This window comes from Cynocephalus volans, chromosome 8 (genome assembly GCF_027409185.1).
Source record: "Cynocephalus volans isolate mCynVol1 chromosome 8, mCynVol1.pri, whole genome shotgun sequence".
In the NCBI taxonomy this organism is placed as follows: domain Eukaryota; kingdom Metazoa; phylum Chordata; class Mammalia; order Dermoptera; family Cynocephalidae; genus Cynocephalus; species Cynocephalus volans.
This window is the reverse complement of record NC_084467.1, coordinates 124,500,010-124,517,547: the sequence shown is the minus strand read 5'-3', so window position 1 is coordinate 124,517,547 and position 17,538 is coordinate 124,500,010. Positions and strand designations below refer to the sequence as shown.

Below are 17,538 nucleotides of genomic sequence, written 5' to 3'. Positions count from 1 at the left end.
GGAGTTTTAGTCTCTCCTACCAGCTAGGACTGACATTGTCAAGGCAACTGAAGCATGAAAAGTTCCCCTTTTTGTAATAAAATAGAAACAAAGATTGCAGCTGGCAGTTTCCATAATGAAGCTTAATCAGTATGCGTGTGATTAGGGCCTTATGCAAATCTCTCCTCGTTAGCACAGCAGCCAGCACTTTGAAGTCCACGAACAATTCATTTACAGAATACACTGAAAGCACTCCCTGCATAATTTAAATCATTGCATAAATATTTATCAGCCTATTTGCATATTAATTGGCAGTGCATGAAGGGAAAAATTATCTCCTGAGTGCCAGCATAATAATTAGGAGGATAAAATGAGATTTCTTCCAATGGCCTGGCTTCTTGGACCTAACTTGAGATAGTACCAGGGGAAAAGGGAGGGACAAGAGACAGAGTTCTGTTAAAATGCCACTGAAATGACACGTACAAATTAGAAACAACTCTACAGACTTAAGCACCTTTAATCTTATTCCTGCTGGCAACAATGACTTCAGTAATAAGAGGATTTGCAAAAAGCTTTCTACACAATCCAAATAATCCCAAGGAAACAATTAGCAAGGTAGAAGCAGAACATAGGGCTGTCAAGATGGTGCTAGGCTACTGATAGGAAATTTTCCAATTGTTAATACACACTGTTAGGAGAAAGTCCTACTTTAATAGAAAGCAACAGTATAAATCCAGAAGCAGTGCGGCATACATAAAAGTATCTTCAAGATTATGGAATTTCATTATCTATGAATCTTTTTATACTGCCAAATCAACAAAATAGATTAGTTGAATGCTATATATTATGCAGTATCCTTCCCCCATCAAAATCAATCTCGAGAAAGAAGCCAGTTTGTTACTTAAGAGTATCAATTGTCAAAAGACAGGCCATGTAAATTACGGAATTACTTAGTTTTCTTCCTCCACAATTTACCTAGCCCATTTTTTTGCTGATATATAAATGTATCTCTACTAAACAATATTTAATTTAAATTTAATTAGATTTAATTTAAAGTGAGTCTTCAAGGTAAATCATCAACCCAAAACTTTCAGGCATTACAATATGACATTACATCTTAATCATCAGAGACAATTCAGGAGATTTATAAAAACCCCGTTGACTACCCTCCCCTTCTATTATCCCTTTTTAATAATAAAAAAACTGAGGCACGGAGAACTGAAGCACTTTACCCAATGTCACACTGATAATTTGGAGTCATGATTTCAAAACAGATCTTGCTGACCTAAAAATCTGAGCTCTTGGCTATTACTATGGATTATAGATGAGTTATACATTTAGTGAATTGTTGGGGGCTGGAGGGGTACTTGACTAAAGCAGCAGACTAAAATGTCCTGTTTTAAATGTACTGAAGAGACCAGTAATTGGTGGCAAAAACATTGTTTAGAAGTCAGGTGTGTACAGATACATAGAAGAGTGCACTAGATCTGAGGAGAGTTCTCAAGGATATCATGCCATTAATAACTGCTTCTATTGAGAACCAGTCTTAAAGCATACCAAATGTTTGATTTTTAAAATATGAATGTACTTTTCTCCAACAGTAAGGACGAAATTAAACTCAACATGCACATGAGGAAATGAAAGACAAAATTTTTATAAGGGACGTTTAAAAACATTTCCTTGCAAGTCAATAACTTATAGAACCAAAAACCCTTCTTAACTTTGAAATCAGCACTCTATTTCTATGGCTAGTTTTTCTAATTGAAAAGCACAAAATGCTTATAAGGAGAGAGTTTGGGAGAGAAACTTAACATTGCTCTTTAATACCTGTAAGACCTGTTTAAGTTCCTTCCCTCTTTAAGTCTTAGTTTTCTCATCTGTAAAATGATAATATCCCCTTTCTTGAAGTTGCTGTGAGATAAATGTGTTCGTGCTGCTCGGACTAGAGCATGGGCTGGACTATCCGGCAGTTGTGCCAAAGACATCAAGTCACTGGACAAAAGGGTATGTCTTTTGAGAGCACCAATTTTATTCAATAATACTCCGCACCACTTTGTACTAAAATAAGATAGAATATATTACAGAATGGAATACAAATTTCAAATGAGTTTCTAAAGTAGAATGAGAGGGACAGTACAAGTTCCGCTTGGTGGGAAAAGATGAGAAGCAATGCTGAATGTGACTAGAGTATAGTAGATGTCAATAAATGTTTCTTTCCCTCCTCTCCTGCCTTCACAAGATTTAAAATTTATTCTTTGTACTAACTACAGAACATCTCTGCAACTTACCATCTTTCTTTTTGTACTTCATGCAGTAACACCTTTAAACTACCTTTCTTATGCTAATTTGGTCTTATATAATCAGCTAAGAATGACTAGGAGCTATATCCAGACAATCACTGCCCACTAAGGAGTGTTTGCTGGTAGGTACCCCACAGGGGCAGCACCTTAGTAGCATCATAACCTCTGCCCTTCAGGCCAAGAGAGTCCCACAGGGCCTCTGCACAGCAGGGAGGCTGTAGCCCACCAATTCATACAGGCTACTATCCAGAAGGGACCCCACTTCGCCTCTACTACAAAACTCACCCAGGCTACAGTGGGAAGGGCAAGTTTAAACACTGGAAGTTAAACACTGGAAGGTTGTCCAGGCCTCTGTAGATGGATTGGGGAAGGGATGGCCCCCCCATCTATTCCCTGCACTCCACGACCATGGCACATTTATGTCCAAAGGAAGAAAAGAACAGACAAACAGCTTTTCCCACAAAGTCTCAAATGTTCACTTCATTTGGTTCTATCTTAAAACATCAGCAGAGAATGACTTAAATAAAACAAACAAACAAACAAAAAACACCATTTCTGGGAGACTTGTGGTATTGTCAGCCATTCACACTTCAGCATGAATTAATACAACTATTTTCCTTTAACACCTAATTTACGAATTGAATAGTGAAGTAATGGTTGTTTCCATCGAAGAGGCCAATAAGTACTCTTAATAAAATAACAGTTGCTTGGATGACCCGGATTGGGGATTGAGGGGTGGGGGCTCAAGATTCATAAAAGGCAGAAAGAAGGAAAGAGTAACATACGGAACCATAAAAACGAGCTGAAAGGGCAAAGTTCAAATTTACATATTTCAAAATTATGCCTAAAATTTAGCCTTTTTTCTAAAAGGGGGAAAAGATGCTCTTCTAGGACCCAGAATTTATGGCTAACACTATTGGTATTAAAATAATTTTACATTCATGATATGGGTTAGTCTAAGGCTCATTAGAAATGAAATTGAGAGCAATGACAACAGAATTACAAGCATTTTAAAACACACCTTTTGTGGGTGAGTGAATAGAGGTCAGCTTGTGCTCTACCTCACTAAATCATTAACCTCCAACCTGGTCACACTCCATATGAATAGCCATCTGTGCACACTATTCTGTACTGACTATATACCTACTCTAATGGATGGAAATGTCTGACTCAACAACTATTCCCTATCACCTCCTTTCTGTCTTATGGTGGGATTTTGCATTTCCATAGTTCCACTGGTTTTACTACCTCCCCCTCCCCGCAATCTAAATCACACACCAATATTCCTTTTTAATTTTCATCTCTTCAAAATCTACCACTACTTTAGTGTCCTACTAACCTGTCTACAGAAAACACTTAATGACATTACTGCAGCAAACAGTAATAAAAATACTTGATATCTCAAGAACTGTAAATTGAAATTAACAAAAAACTCATTCAAAAATACCCATCATCCACATACAGCCTTAAATAATTTACCAATGCCAAATACAAAAACATTTCAGGATTTTAAAATTTCTTAGACTCAAAACCAAGTGATAGATATTAGTACTGCCACCACTCTTGTGCACTATATATCACAGCATATGTGAACGATGCCCTCTAAAGCTGCAATATGAGTCTGTCAGTGCTAAAAATCTTTTTTAAATAACATAAAAATGGGGTTTCTACTATTTACTAAAATATCCCTAACATTTTACAGCTCTCTTGCTCACATCTAATTCAGCAGTATTTTTTAGTAACAACCCTTTATCAAATCTTTCAAAGCATTCAACTTAAATTTTCACAGAAATATCATTTCTCTTTTCCTGTTTTGATCTTGGTTTATATAATAATTTAAATTGTCCAATTAAAATAAGTAGTACAACTAGCATGAACAGGCCTGGGAGCACAAACAAGCAAAAGACTCTTGATAACTTTACAACTCAACTAGTAGAAGCAGATATGGAGAGACATACTAAGGAGTAAGCACTCAGCATGCTGTCAGACACTGGATGGTATGTTTGAAGCAGGAATGGGGTGTCAGTTAATCTAATCAGTCATTTAAGTGGAGGTTCATTGAGAAGGCGACCACACTAGAAAGCTATTAGTATTAAATGGCTCGTTTCTGCTCTCTTCTTTTAACCTGTGCTATCTTATATTTTTACAGCCATTTATATAGCTCACCTACTATTCAATCTGATACTTTGGCATTTTTTGGAACTATATACATCATTACAAAATCCAATCCTCAATTTCTTAGTTTTAAAATCTTAAATCTTGTGCAGCTCTACCAAAGTTTTGCCATTAGACTAAACTCATCTGTCCAGCTTATCCTACATCATCCTGTTTCTTTACCTCTATAACTGTCTTTTCTCAATTCTAGTTTAAAGAGCTTTGCTAAGTCATTCGTTTCATAAATTAATGCATTTAACAAGTACTTACTAAGTGCTGCCAGGCACTGGGATAGGAATTGGGTATACAATGCTGAGCCTCAAAAAGCTTACAGTCAAGTAACAGAAATATTAAGCAATCACACAAATATGTAATTATGAACTGTAAAAATTCCATGGAGTAAAAGAATAGGTGACTGCAGAGCTTTAACACAGGGCTATAATTTGTCTTGACATCCTTGGTTAATATTAGAGTTCTCTTTAACAACTGGAATATGACTTTTCCTCTGATTTCATTTCTTAAATCCATGAAAAACAGGCTTTGTTTTGTTTGAAATCCCATTCTCCTCTGATTATTCTCATCCATCCTTTGAACTATTCTGTTTCATTTCTGGTATTGGTAATTTGTGTCTTTCTCTTTTTATCTCCATCTTACACTCAGGCTTCCCAAATCTGCGTGACGATACAAGGGTAACAAGTATCCCAGAATTCTATGTGAAATACAAAATTTAAAGATACATTCCTCCACTCAATTAATTAAAATGTTCTTCAGACTAATCATATGTTATTAACGTCTATTTTAAAATATGTACTTAAGTTTTAATTGACACATTATAACTGTACATACTTATGGGGTACAATTTGATGTTTCAACACTTCATGTGTCTTGATAATAACAATATAGTGGTAGTCATTCCATAAACATTTATTAACTCTCAGTCTATCTCAAATACCCTTCTTCCCTACATTGACTTGTGAAAAGTCTACCTAGCCAGGTTCAAAAGCTTTGGCCTCAGATCTTCCCTTATTCCCTGAGTTGTCAAGTAACTATTTCTTTCCATGAAATCCTATAGCAATTACGATATCCCTCAGATACAGAACTGTTTCATCACAGAATCCCCTTCTGCTACCCCATTACAGACATATCCACTCCTCTCTCACTGGCTATTCCTAATCCCTGACAACCAGTAATCTACCATCCATCTTTATAATTGATCATTTTGAGACTGTTATACAAATGGAATCATATAGTGTATGACCATTTGATATTGGCATTTTTTACTCAGTATTATGCCCTTAAGATCCATCCAAGTTGTTGTGTATATCAATAGTTCATTACTTTTTATTGCTGAATAGTATTCCGTGGCATGGATGTAGCATAGTTTAACCATCCACCTATTGAAAACATTTGCAAAGCACATATTGGATAAAGGACTGTTATTTGTAACATGCAAAGCACATTTGTACGTACATTCTGATGTGGACAGAAATTTTTATTTTGCTGGGATAAATGCACAGAAGCAAGGCTGCTGGGTCATCTGGCATGTATGTTTAGTTTTTTAAGAAACTGCAAAATATTTTCCAGAATGGCTGTACCATTTTACATTCTCACAATGTATCAGAGACCTCTTTCTTCATATCTACAACAGCATTTAGTATTGTCTTTTTTTTTTTTTTTTTTTTTTAAGAATAGAGCATTTATTTGTTTATTTATTTATTTTTGGCAGCTGGCTGCTTCAGGGATCCAAACCCATGATCTTGGTTTTATAATGCTGCACTTTAACCAACTGAGCTAACTGGCCAGCCCCCAGTTAGCTCAGTTTTAGTTACTGTAATAGGTGTGTAGTGATATCTCATGGTGGTATTAATTAGTATTTCCCTAATGGCTAGTAATACTGAATATCTTTTTATGTGCTTATTTGACATGCATATATCCTATTCCTTTCATTTTTCTAAAAAATCTGAAAATTTCCATTTTCTAATGGACTGTTCTTTTAGGATTGAGATTTGAGAGTTCTTTATATATTGTAGGTAAGAGTCCTTTAGCAGATATGTGCTTTGCAAATATTTTCTCCCACTGTGGAGCTCGTCTTTTCATCCTCTTTACAGAGTTATGCACACAGTAAACGTTTTTAATTTTGTTAAAGCCAATTCATCAATTTTTTTCTTTTATAGATTGTATGTTTGGTGTCATGTTTAAGAACATTCACCAAGCCCTATGTCTGAAGACTTTCTTCCATGCTTTTTTTCTGGTGTGACGTTGAGCTTCTTTTATTCCTGATCATTTGTCAAAAAGACTATCATCCCTCCACTGAATTTTGTACCTTAGCCACAAATCACCTCACTTACGTGGGTCAATTTCTGGGTTCTCTATTCTGTTCTACTGATCTGTGTGTCAATCCCTCCACCAATACCCTAAGGCTTGATTCCTGTAGCTATATAATAAGTCTTGATATTGGGGAAACTGATTGTTCCCACTTTGTTCTTTTTGAAAACTGTATAAGTTATTCTAGTTCCTTTGCATGTCCCTATTACTTTTAGAATAACTTTGCCTATATCTACAAAAAATTTTGTGGGGATTTTGATAGAAATTGCATTAAACTTGTATATCAATTTGGGGAGAATTGATCTTTTCTATATTGTTTTCTAACACATAAAACATAGTGTATCTCTCCCTTTCTGTATGCCTTCCTTAATTTCTCTCAACAGCATTCTGAGGTTTTCAGCATACAAATCTTGTACATGTTTTGTTGGATTTAAAACTAAGTGCTTCTTTTTCTTCCTTTTTTTTTTTTTTTTTTACTTTTTAAGCCTTTCTTTTAGGGTAATTCTGCTGGAGATGAACTCGCTTTCTTTCTTTCACTTAAGAATATCTTGATTTCTTCATTCCTGAAAGATATTTTTGCTAGATACAGAATTTGGGATTGAGCTCCTTCTGTAGTTGAAAAATATTATGCCACGACATTGTTTCTGATGAGAAATCCACTATCACTGGAATTGTTTTTCCCCACAGTTAAGGCATATTCTCTCTCATTGTTTTCAAGATTTTCCCCTTTTCTGGTTTATTGAAGTTTTGTTATAATGTGTGTTGGAGTAGATTTCTTTGGGTTTATGCTGTTTGGAATTTGCTCAGCTTCTTGAATCTGTAGGTTTGTGTCTTCTGCCAAATTTGGGGAGTCTCTAGGCATTATTACTTTCCAAGTACTTTTCAGCCACACTCTCTTTCTCTTCTCCTTCTGGGATTCTGATGAATATTAGAACTTCCATTGTAGATATTTTTGTTGTAGTCCTAAAGGTCCTGGAGCGTCTGTTCACTTTTATTTGTTCTATTTTCTCTTACTTGTTCAGATTAGGTAATTTCTATTGTTTTGTCAGTGAGTTTTTAAAATTTCAGTTACTGTAGTTTTCAATTCTAAAATTTCCACTTAATTCTTCTATATATTTTCTATCTCTTTACTGTGGCTTTCTATTTCTTTACTGAGACTTTATATTTTCTCATTTGTTTCAAGTGCATTTATAATTACTTGCTGAAGCATTTCTTTGACAGCTGCTTTAAAATCCTTGTCAGATAATCCTACCATCTGTTATCTTTGTGGTGGGATTTATTAACTACTTTTTTTTTTCATTCGAGATTTTCTGGGTTCTTGATATGATAAGTGATTACTGATTAAAATCTGGACATTCTGTGCACTGTTATTATTAGACTCTGGATCTCATTTAAGTATTCTGTTTTAACTGCCCTCTTATCCCTAACACCACTCTAGCAGTCAAAGCAGGGGGAGGGGGACCACCATGTTTCCTCCAGGTTGGAAAGAAGTCCAAGTTCCCCACACTGTCTCTCATGATACTCAGGGAAGAAGGAAAAACTCCTTGTTACTGCGAGGGTGGGAATTCAGGCTCTCTGATAGACCTCCACTGCTACCTCGTTGGCTGGGAGGGGCAGGAGTGCCTCATTACTGCTCCTACATGATCTCCTCTGATACCATGTGGGGATTGGGATGGAGGGTGGCCTCATCTTTGCTGGGTGATGGTGAAAGTCCTTATTTTCCTGTAGGGCTTCTCTAAAGAAACCTTCCAGGCTTCCCACATTGTCTCCACTGACACAGCCCAGCAGGGATAAAAGCCTCAACTTCCTTTTCTCTGGCAACCACCGGACAGGAGGGTTGGGGTGTCCTGTTAACAGCCTGGTTAGAGTGTAGGTCTTGGCTCCCCACTGGGCCTGTGCTGGCAGGTTTGGGAATGGAGCTGCTGTTCTTTTCTATGGTGTTTGGCTGGAGTAGGGTGGTTACTGTCTAAAAGTTTTCTAACTTACTAGGCTGCTCCTTTTCTCTTCTTCTGGCTAAAAAATAGGCATCTTTTGTTGAGGCTTTTTTCTGTATCTGTTGCTGTTTACCAATTATTCTAGTGCCATATGTAGGATATATGAAACAAAAAGAAAAACCTGGGACTCCACCTCCATATTGTTTCTCAGGCTCTGAGGTCCCTAGCTAGTCTTTTTCTCTCCAACTTTCAGAGTCTTCTTATACCTGTTATATGTACAATGTTTAAGGGCTTTAGTTGTACTTAGTGGGAGGATTAGGAAAAGGTTCTTCTATCCCATCTTTCCAGAAGCAGAAATCCAACTGAATCTCTTTCATAGTACCATTCACTCATTACTTAGTATTATAGTTGGGTTTTTTGGTTTTTGGTTTTTGGTTTTTTTCATTTGCAATCATTTCTTCTTCCAAACATGTATTTTTGACTGGATGTGAAATTACCTTGTACTGTCTTTTCAGTTGGCTATCAGAGTTATACTAGCCCCTTAAAATGAGTTTAGTTTTCTTCTGTTTTTGTAAAACAGGGATTAACTGTTTCTCAAAGGTTTATTAAAACTTACCAATCAAAATAATTGATTATGGTGCCTCATTTGGTAAAGAGTTAGTGGATTTCTAGGGATGGAAAAAGAATTATTTTTGACAGGTAACCCAGTTCTTTCCAAGATTATTGCTGGGCCGAGCCCGTGGCGCACTTGGTAGAGTGCTGCGTTGGGAGCGTGGCGACACTCCCACCGCGGGTTCAGATCCTATATAGGACTGACCGGTGCACTCACTGGCTGAGTGCCGGTCACGAAAAAAAAATCATACGCTTCATCTTGTTTTCAAGTTTATTAAAATAAGATTGCTCAAATAATCCTGAATAACATTTAAGTCTACAAAATCTGTACTTACACTCTTTTTTGTGGCTAACATTAACAGTACCTTTTCCTTTTTTATCTTGATTATCTTAAACAATAGACTGTACTCTAAATCTTTTCAAATAAGCTTTTAGTTTTCTTGTCCATCTCTTTTTAAATCTTTTTTAATTAGTTTATGGTTTTATAATTATTTCCTTCCTTTTACTGTTTTAGTGGGTTCATCTCTTTTTCTTTTTTCTCTTACTAGTTTATCTTCAGTAGTTCCCTGTTTTCTAATAACTGCTCTTAAGGCTAAAAATTTTCCCTCCAAGAACCACTTTAGCTGTAGCCCACAAGTTTTGATATATAGTTTCTCCTTTGTCATTCGATTATACATTTTTAATAATGCCCACTGTGTTTCCATGAGGTATTTAGGAATACATTTTTCTTTCTTTCAGTTCCTTTTATTGTTGCCATTTTCTTTTAATGGCACTGTGATAATGCAGTATAGTCTACCATTTCTTTAAAACTTGTGAGACTTCCTTTATGAGATATTTGAGGTCCATGTTTGTAAATGGTCCATGTATACATGACGAGAATGTTATCATTTGTTTTTTAGGGCAAGGTTAACAGTATTATTCTAATCTATATTTGTTTGTAGATAATAGAATATTAAAACTCCCTATTGAAATTAAGAATTTATCTGTATTTCTTTGGAATTACCAGTATTTGTATTATAAACTATTTTTATGTACATGGACATTCTCATTGGTAGATAGTTCCTTTATCACTTTAAAGTTATCCTCCTTTATCCACCTCCCTCTCTTCTTTGGCCTCAGAATCTACTATTTTACTAGCCTTCTCTTTATACTATTTGATTGGCATATTTTTGTACATTCATTAATCATCTTTTCTGTGTCACTGGTTTTGTATGTCTCCTATGGAAAGAAATAGATAGAATTTTGATTTTTTTAAAAATCCAATCTCAGTGTCTCTTTTACTAGGTTTGTTGAATCCTTTTACTTCCTTTGTGGTTACTGATCCATTTGGCCTTTTTGCATCATATCTTTTCATAACTTTTATATACCTTATTTGTTCTTTTTGGTCATCTCCATCCTGCCTGGACTCCCTTCTTTACTGGTCTATATTAGATGCATATTCTTTTTCTTTCTTTCTTTTTTTTGTGGCTGGCCTGTATGGTGATCTGAACCCTTGACCTTGGTGTTACAACATTGTGTCCTAACCAACTGAGCTAACTTGCCAGCCCAGATGCATTTTCTTTAATTCCTTCACACGCACACCCCAACAGTTTAGAAGTTACATACTCTCTTTATTTTTAGTGACTGCTTTAGTAACTTAAAAAATATGTATTTCTCTAACAAATTCTACAGTTAATTAATATCCTTAACCATTCCCTAATTAGAAGTCTGTATCTAAACTATTTTCACACATACAATAACTCCTTAAGTTTTCTGGAATTCATCTTACACACTGGCATGATTTGTTCCATAAACAATGTCCTACGAAAAGAACTCAGAGCTGAAGTAACTCAGACCAGAATTAACTTAAAAACATTAAAAAGTCTTCATTGTTTTTCTTATGCTAGTCTTAATGTTTTCATATCATGAAAGCAATCCATTTTAAACTGATTATATACTCAGGTAATTATCTTTCATACCTTAAATGTAACAGCTCCTGAGACTAGGATTAGATAATATAAAATGCCTAATTAAACTTAAATTTAAAAAAATCTCTTGTAAATATGCTGTTATAGTAAGGCAAAGCATCAATAATAAAGAATTTCCATCAACATGGAACTACTAATAGGGTTCCAAATTAAAAATAAGTAAGAATAAAGGAAGCAAATTAACCAACGGTGGTGCAGAAGCAAACTTGTCCAATTTACTTTAATATGTATCATAGAACGAACTTTCTCTTTTTCATAATTCAATCCAAAAGCCATTAGATGGGGCTGATCAAGGCAAGCACCTGAGCTTAGGGAAGTGAGGGGGAAGAAGCAACCGGGAGATTGGTTATATACAGGGAGATCAGTAAGTAAATATGTTAAGGATAATGGGAGCTAAGTTTATCACTTTGAGAATTAGAAACCTGAAGAGAGAAAAATCTAGAATTAACTTTATGATACTGAATTGGAATTAGTGGTTTTGGTACAAACTCATGGTTTTCAAAATATGTAGACACAGAAATATAGTGTTAATATACACCCATGTATACATATATTCTGTTCTCTCGCTCTGCCCATTGACAGCCTAGGAGTAGGAATACCCCCACAGCAATGAGCATACTTGGCACCCAGACCTTGGTTTCTAAATGCCATTCTCCACTATAGGGAACATGGGATCCCCAAAGAAGCTGCTAGGAGAAGTGCTTTAAAAAATGATAGGAATATGTGAAAAGAGACAAAGAAACCAACTCGAAGGGTTTCCCATTAGCCAAATTTTGAACAATTTGGACAAAGTAAATAAAAATAATAATGAATGAATTATAACCATTACTTATAGGAATTCATGAATCCATGCTGGTAAAGAAAGCTTTTCCTTATGATAGAATACCAAATAATATAGAAAGAAAAATATAATTAGAAAATCAACATTTGAAAACCACAGTAGTAATAATTACTTCAGTACAGTAACAACAACAGATGTTAAATCTACTGGGTGAAAATTTGATGATGAAAATTTACATAGTTTCCCCACAAAATACTTACTAATTACAAAGAGAAAAAGTGTAACTTCACAGTTGAGAAGCCTGGCAAACATCACCTTAATCAAGTGATTAAAGTTAACCTCATCAGTCAGGGGACAAATCAAGATTGTGCACCATCTGAAAGGATGCAATGAGAAGAACACAGCATCACTTCTGTGATACTCCTGCCAAAGATCCATGATACGAATCTAATCACGAGAAATCATCAGATAAACCCAAATTCAAAGATATTCTTTAAAGTGTATTCTTCCAAAGTGTCATTGTCCTGAAAATTAAGGAAAGACTAAGAACTATTCCAGATTGAAGAACAGTAAATATATAGTGACAACTAAATATAATGCACAATCGTAGATTGGATTATTTTGCTATAAAGGATGTTTTGGGGACAAGTGGCAAAATTTAAACAGGTTCTGGATTAGCTGATAATAATGTATCACTGTTACTTTCCTGAGTTTTATATTTGTACAGTGGCTATGTAGAAGAATGTCTTTATTTTGTGAGACTTACACACTAAAGTATTTGGGGGTGATGGAGAATCAAGTTGGCAACTTACTCTCAAAAGATTAAGGGCAAAGTTACTTGTACTATTCTTTCAACTTTTCTGTAAGTCTGAAATTATTCTAAAATAAATTCAAAAAAATTAGCAAAGAAAGAAAAGAAAAAAGAAACAAAGTACCATACAATGGTTTTTGGGTTTTTTTGTTATTCTAGTATAGCTTTGCCCTCTCCATCTACTATGATTTGAATGTCCCCTCCAAAGCTCATCTTTAAACTTGGTCCCTATTGTGGCAGTAGTAAGGGGTGGGAAATGCAACTATGGTATTTGAAAGATGGGACCTTTAAGAGGTGATTGCATCACGAGGCCTATGCCCTCATAAATGGATTAATCCACTCATGGATTAACAAGTTATCAAGGGAGTAGACTGGTGACTTTATAAGGGAGGAAGAAGCATGTGAACAGTTCTTGTCTCCCTTGCCTCACCGCCTCAAGACTGCAGAGTCCCCACCAGGAATAAGGCTCTTATTCCTTATTCTCAGATGGTCTTGGACTTCTCAAAACTATAAGAAATAAATTCTGTTTCTTTATAAATTACCCAGTTTCAGGTATTCTGTTATAAGCAACAGAAAATGGACTAATACGGATTGAACTATGTCCCCGAAAAGATGTTAAAGTTCAAGACCCTTATACTTGTGAATGTGACTTAATTTAGAAATAGGGCCTTTCCAAATGATCAAGTTAAGATGAGGTCATTAGGGTGGGACCTAATCCAATACAGTTGTTGTGCTTATTTGGACACAGAGAAAGACAAGACAAAAAAAGAGGAATAGAACAGATTCTACCTCACAGCCCTCAGAAGGAACCAATCCTGCTAATATCTTATCTTGGACTTCCAGCCTCCAGACAGTGAGAGAACAAATTTCTGTTGTTTAAACCACCTAGTTTGGTACTTTGTTATGGCATACCTAGGAAACTAATATAACATCTATACTTTAATTTCCTCACTTGAAAAATGGGGATAATTATGCTGTCTCTCAAGGTTATTCTTAAAAGTAAATTGAGAACATATCTTATTTTTCAATTATAAAAATGAATTATAAAAATGACACTGGTGCTTTATTAAAATCTCTTGATAAATAATGAATACTACTGTCAAGATTTTTCACCTAATATAAGAAAACATTTTAAGTGATGTTCTTAAATATTTCCACGCTTTTTAACTAACTTTTAATCCACAGGCCAGAAAATCATCTTTACTGTACATGGTAAGAACAAAGATTCTTAATATTGTTAGGACTATCTCAACATGTCTGAAATACAAGCTGGTTTTCTTTTTTTTTCTTTTTTCTCACATTTTACTCCATAAATAATATTTCTTAAGAAGTATAAATTTTCTCTTCTGAAAACTTAAAATATGAAAAAAAAAAAACCCCAAAACTGATGCCCCTCTAGCCAGGTAAGTACTGTACAGTAATCACAGTCAGTTATGATTCAGCGCATTGGAAATAACCAACAGCATTTGTTGCTGCCAAAAGCAGATGAAGAAAGAATAAGGAAGGTTAACAAGTTGACCATCCGAACAAAAATGAAGGTATAATTTTGCACATAATGCTTTCTTCCTTTTGCTCTATTTCCTGTACTTCTATACTTCCATGGATATTAAAATGAAAGAATACATGTGAATGTGTCTAGCACATGCCTAGCAGAGTAGGAACTCAATAAATATTAGCTGCCCCAGCCCTGCCCAACCTTCTTCCCTTCTCAGAGAATGATGAGTAGCTAAGTAATACTAAAGATAGTTAAGCAACATTGTAATCTTTCCATAATGTCAGATAATGTCAGTAAATTTCACATCATCTTTGCAAGCTCTAAATAGTGAGAAAAATTTTTACTAAAAAATAATATGCCAATGCATCGCAGCTTGTATAAAGTCCTAATATATGACTGCACCAAATAGAAAGTTACCAGGCAATCTACATTATTTCTCATTTTGAATACTATACATTAAAATGTACATAAATTAAAATTCTATAAGATCTCCACACTTTACCAGGAATAAAGCAGTAACATGCCATGAGATATTAAAAGATCTATATTTAATAATGCATTGCACCCCCACCCTCTTTTGGCCAGCCAGGTGGTAATGGTAATTTAATGAAAGATTTCTGGGGCAAGGTGAATTTCAGGGGACGAGTCGTTTTAAGGCAAAGACTCACGTGGCTTTAGTGAACTCTGGCATTGTGGGTATTTTACTAAGGAAGAAGGAATTTTCTTTATATTTTGATCATTACAGTTTCATTTAAGGTAATAAGCCATTATTTATCCCCAAGCCAGTCAGACACTTCAAAGATTGTATTAATTTCTGAATAACACTCTTTGTGTAGCATCGGTTTTGGTTTTTTTTTTTTTTTTTCATTAAAGGTGTAGAGCATGATGCTGATAACATCAAGGTCCAGGGATTGATATGTACCAGCTAGCTGCAAAAAAAAAAAAAAAAAAAAAAAAGGAAGGGGGGTGTCTTAGCTGAGTTTAGAAGGTCTGTTTTAAAAATGTCTTAGGGAAATCATCAGTCCTTGATGACAAACTATAACAAAGTAAAAACATAGAGACAAATGCTCAGTCACACTAAATATTTCTTTGGACTTGCTCAAATTAGTTTACTCTAATTTAAACACGATTATAATCTACAAATATTTTATCAACATTTTTAAAAGGGGAATAAGACCTATATCTTTAAATTACATTACAAAAATAGCTAATACAATTCCTACAGTTAATAATCATTACAGAGGAAGATACAGTTTCTCAGCCCTATCTCACCTATCTCTAAGTATCAGTTAACATAGGCTGGGTTATATTTACAATTAGATAAATTTAAATTCCAAAAATAAACAGGCTTCACAGCTTTAGCAATGGGCTTTGAAATCAGAGATAACTGGGTTTAAATCCCAGTTCTAGCATCCTAAGCCATGTGATTAACTCTCTGATCCTCAGTTTCCTCATCTCTAAAACAGGCACAATAATACTTTCAAGTCTTCTTGGCTTTAATGAAATAATACATATAAATGTTTCAAAGGCACATACCAGTTAATTAGTGGTTGTTAACAGATAAAATATTTGATATAGAATAAATAAAACCATTCTTTCTTCTGTGTTCCCATATTAACATTTTAAGTTATCACAAAAGGAAAATCCATATGAAATGGCACTGTGATTTATTTATTCTCTTAGGCATGCTCATTATATTTAAGGTATTTTAAAAATATTAAAAAGGCACTAGACTAGGAGTCAGAATGTGTAGATTTGATCTAGAGTCTGATCTCAGTTCTACACTAGTTAGCTGAACATCTTTAAGCAAGTTACCTGATCTCTCTCATCTTTACTTACGTCATTTGCAAAACAGTAAAACGTAGGTTACAATATTCTGATTACTATATTAATTTTATAAAACTATTATTTACAAAGTACTTCTATTATTAAACTACCATACAGGGATTATTGCTAATGTTATAGAATAAAGATAATATAAAATATATTTATGTACCCTATTTGTATTAATTCTGCAACTTTTCCAAGAGAGACCAGAGTCTAATCTAAGTACTAAGGCCAATCCTAAACTATTTTCCATTGCTGGCTAGGTCACAGGTATCCCAAGTATCATTCATGATATCAATAAAAATCAAACAAATTCAGAGTTAAAAATGAAAAAAAAAAAGTAATATATTTGACAAATCATTTAATAGTCACTCCATAAAATTAAAGGCAATCATCATAACACCTGGATTTATCAGAGGCTACTAAATTAATAGCTTTATTTAGCAGAAAATATTTACCAGGTATAGAAAGACTGCATTCTTTCTTTGAACTGATTCATTGAAACCTGAGAGTAGTTTGGTAATTAAAAAGGCAGGAAAGCTCTTCTTACTTTTCCAGTCTATGAATACAAAAAGAGAAAAAGGCAAAACTGAGTAAGCTGTATAAAATAACCTAACACTTTAAGAGGAAACAAATTATACACAGTGGGGGTGGGGGAACGCTGGACTACCCATAAAGCACCTTTAGCTGACTTAGGCAGGCACCTCTCTTGTGCCTATTTCCTCATCTTCAAAATAAGGATACTAGGACCTGCCCTTACTAAGGGAACATGGAAGTAAATGAGAAGGTTCTTTGAACACATATTGTAAGGGGATCATAGTGGCACATAATATTTGAAGGTAGAGATCAGCATAGAATTCTGCCACTATTCTCTAACAGCGGTCAGAAACTTATACAACTGAAAAGAAATTAAATTCTTTCCCTCTTGAAAAATTCTATCTGTATGTACTTTAAGTTCTTTAAAGGAATGAAAAGAATCTTTAAATTCGAAGATGATACACCTAAAACAAAACAACAAAAGACACTTTAAGGAAAAGAGAGAACAAGACACTAAGACAAATACACAAAACAAGTTTAAACTTTAACACACCTACTAATACCCTTCAGAGCAGGGACTGTAATGAGTAAGGAAAACCCACCCGCCCTTCCAATATGATGGTTACAAACTGACAAACTCTGGTGGTTCACTGGCACATCTAGAGACCTTTTATTCTTTTGAAATTTCCCCCAATTTAAATTGGATGCAAATAAGCCAAGTGTAGTCCTCACAACAGTAATCCTGCTAAGTCTCTACTGAGTTTCCATAGCAACATACACAGCTGGCAAAGAGGTTATACTCACCTCAGACTGGTT

General features: G+C 34.8%; 1 protein-coding gene across 2 annotated transcripts in view; it reads right to left on the bottom strand.

Moving 5' to 3' along the window:
• Nucleotides 1–17,538, bottom strand: part of POU2F1 (POU class 2 homeobox 1) — a 174,279-nt gene that overhangs the window by 87,296 nt on the left and 69,445 nt on the right. Inside the window, exon 1 of one of the 2 annotated variants that reach the window (XM_063104269.1) lies at nucleotides 16,644–16,700. The exons of the other annotated variant lie outside the window; for it this stretch is intronic. The gene's annotated coding sequence lies outside the window, so the exon portion shown is untranslated. Of the gene's footprint in view, nucleotides 1–16,643; nucleotides 16,701–17,538 lie in introns of those variants that run through there. 2 annotated transcript variants of the gene reach the window in all.